Source organism: Geotrypetes seraphini, chromosome 8 (assembly GCF_902459505.1).
Source record: "Geotrypetes seraphini chromosome 8, aGeoSer1.1, whole genome shotgun sequence".
Classification (NCBI taxonomy): Eukaryota; Metazoa; Chordata; class Amphibia; order Gymnophiona; family Dermophiidae; genus Geotrypetes; species Geotrypetes seraphini.
In genome coordinates this window covers 120,817,670-120,820,904 of record NC_047091.1, presented here as the reverse complement: position 1 = coordinate 120,820,904, position 3,235 = coordinate 120,817,670, and positions in this window count along the sequence as shown.

The window sequence follows — 3,235 nt, the reverse complement described above, 5'->3', positions numbered from 1 at the left end:
GGGAGGAGACAGGCAGGTGACACTGCTCTTGTGCCTTACTGGGTGACCCTCAGAGAAATGTGGCACAGTGACATACTGCTTCTTTCAAGAGCAAAGCCTCTAAATGGGTTTGTTTTGTGCATTCAAAGTGACACAAAAAGGCAATTGTGCACATATGTTTTTGCGTGTAGTCAATGTACTTGCACAACTTAAATAGGCTTAGTCGGCGCTGAAAATTGGCAATTAATACCTCATAATTGAAATTGATTGACATTAATTGAAAGTTACGTAAGTAACTTGGTAGGCGCAAATCTATAAAAGTTATGCATCATTAATTTTTTTATTCACTTTTCTATACCCTTCTCCCAGGGGAGCTCATAACGGTTTACATGAATTTATTTAAGTACTCAAGCATTTTTCCCTGTCTGTCCCGGTGGGTTCACAATCTATCTAATGTACCCAGGGCAAAGAGGGGATTAAATGAGTTGCCCAGGGTCACAAGTAGCAGTGTGGATTTGAACCCACAACCTTAGCTTTAACCACTGTGCCACACTCTCTCCATCAGTTCTAGTTTGTGATGCTGAAAAGGAAGAATGGTTAGGGGCAGATCATGGGCGTGATTTTAAGTTATGTGCAAGTTTATAGTATATTACATTACATTACATTAGAGATTTCTATTCCGCCTGTGCCTTGCGGTTCTAAGCGGATTACAAATTGGATGAAAACTGGACATTTCCAGGAAGTTTACATATCATGTATATAACATATACATATCAAGTTTACATATCAATAGCAATACATACAATATGTATATGTGCACAACTTAGACACAGGAATTTAGGCCTGGTTTTAGCTGACCTAAATGAGTGCTAACTAGTGCTGCCCGATTCAAATAAAAAATTTTGATTTGATTTGGCCAATTGGATTTTTTTTATTTGATACACTTTTCCTGCCCAATTGGGCGGGGGGGTTTTCCCAGATGTCCTGGGGGGTTTAATTTGTAGCCTTTTCACCCACCCCACCCCACCGCTGTCATGTAAACAAAATAAACAAAAAAAAAGACTTTTCCTCTCTCTGTTAGGTCCTAGCAGGATACACATTTCAAATCTGACATATTGTAATCACAAAACAGAAAATAAAATTATTTTTTCTACCTTTTGTTGTCTGGTCATTTTATTATTCAAATCATGTTGGTCCCAGGCTCTGTTTTCTGGTTGTCTTCTGTAAGCTCGCTCGCCAGGGTCTCCTGCCCATTTGATGTTTTCTTCTTTCTCTGTGCTCACCATTCATCTTCCATCTCTCTACCTTCCCTTCCACTGCCATATCCAATATTTCTGTTTCTTTCCCATTGTCTTCCATCTCTCTCTCTCTCCCTGCCTTGTGCCCTGGGTCAAACCTCTCTATTTCCTTCCATGCAGCATCTCTCTTCCTCCCCTGCATTATCATGTGCAATATTTCTTTCTCTCCCCATGCACCATCTCTTCATGCCCACCACTTTATTTCCAACATTTCTCCCTCTCTCTTTCCCGTGCATGTCTCCCTCCCCTCCACCATATGCAGGATTTCTCTTTCTCACCCATTTCTACATCTTTGTTGCATCTCTCCTCCACCCCGTGCTAATTTTGGAAAAAAAGCCATCTCTCTTCAATAGAGGCCCTATCTAGACCCTTCTCTACAATTCCTCAGGAATCCAGCCCCTTCAATCCCCACCCCACCTTACTCTGTATAATAAACAGAACACTCAGCAAGGAATTAATGACCAGCCCCTATGCAAGACAATATTAAACATTCAGGATTCTGCTTTGAGTCATATTGGTAATGGTATTCCAGATCCATAGTAGCTTTATTTGCTTTTGGTAAGAGCAGATAGCGTAGCTGGTTTTGAAAAGATTTTGGACAATTTCCTGGAGGAAAAGTCCATAGTCTGTTGAAAAAGACATGGGGCAAGCCACTGCTTGCCCTAGATCGGTAGCATGGAATGTTGCTACTCTCTGGGTTTTGGCCAGGTACTAGTGACCTGGATTGGTCAAACTGAGAACGGGCTACTGGGCTTGATGGACCTTTGGTCTGACCCAGTAAGACCAGGGGTGTCCAACCTGCGGCCCGTGAAGTATTTTGTGCGGCCCCGGTCGAGGGCGATGCAGGGTTTTCCTCTGCTGCCCCCGGGTGTTTACCATCTTGCCGGCTCCCTCCTGTGTCTTGCTGCAGCGTTTGAAAGTTTGGGCGGCCCCAGCCCAGTGAAGCCAAAAGGTTGGACACCCCTGCAGTAAGACTATTCTTGTTCCACTTCTAAACCTACCTGAGCTAGGCCACTGTACACCCAAGATCCTCAGTTCATTTACCTTCTTAATGTTGCTACCCTTGGGCCTCACACCAGCATGTGTGTCCAAGTGTGTGTCTGTGTTGTGAGAAGGGATTGTCTCTTACATATTTAGACAGTGCACTAGTAAATATTATGCGAGGTGACATGATCGAGACGTTCAAAATGCTGAAAGGCATCGATAAAATAGAGCAGGAAAATAAATTATTTGCATTGTCCAACGCGACACGGACAAGAGGACATGGTTTGAAGCTAAGGGGGGACAAGTCCAGGACAAATGTCAGGAAGTACTGTTTTACGCAGCGAGTGGTAGACGCCTGGAATGCTCTCCCAAAGGAGGTTATTAAGGAATCCACTGTGCTGGGATTCAAAGGCAAATTAGATGCATATCTCCTTATGAGAGGCATAGAGGGATATGGGTGACTAAAACTACATCAGGTGTATACCTGACTGGGCCTCCGCGTGTGCGGATCGCCGGACTCGATGGACCATGGGTCTGATCCGGAGATGGCAGTTCTTATGTTATGTTCTTATGTAGTAGGATCTGAACCTTGCTTTTCTGATTCTCAGCCGCTCAACCAAAACAGGTGAGGGAAAGGGCCACATTAGGCTATCAGGGGTTCAGAAACAACATTAAAAGATGAGGAGTAAGAGACTATGACAACGCATGTTAACAAGTGTTCTGCCCAGTTGAATTTCTATATCTGAAGAAAGAACAGCTTAATCGCTGCAGAAACCTGTTCATGTTTTCATGACACGATGGCCATGCCCTGGCCCCCGCCCATGCAAAGACCACGCTGAGGTCTGGCACGACTCATTTCACGGGTAGGGGAGGCAATAAGCCTGAGGATGTTTGCCGCGCCTTCTACTGGTGCAAACAACGAGGCCCAAACTACTACTCCCAGAGGCCCACGCACGGGCGGAAGTGACTTCATG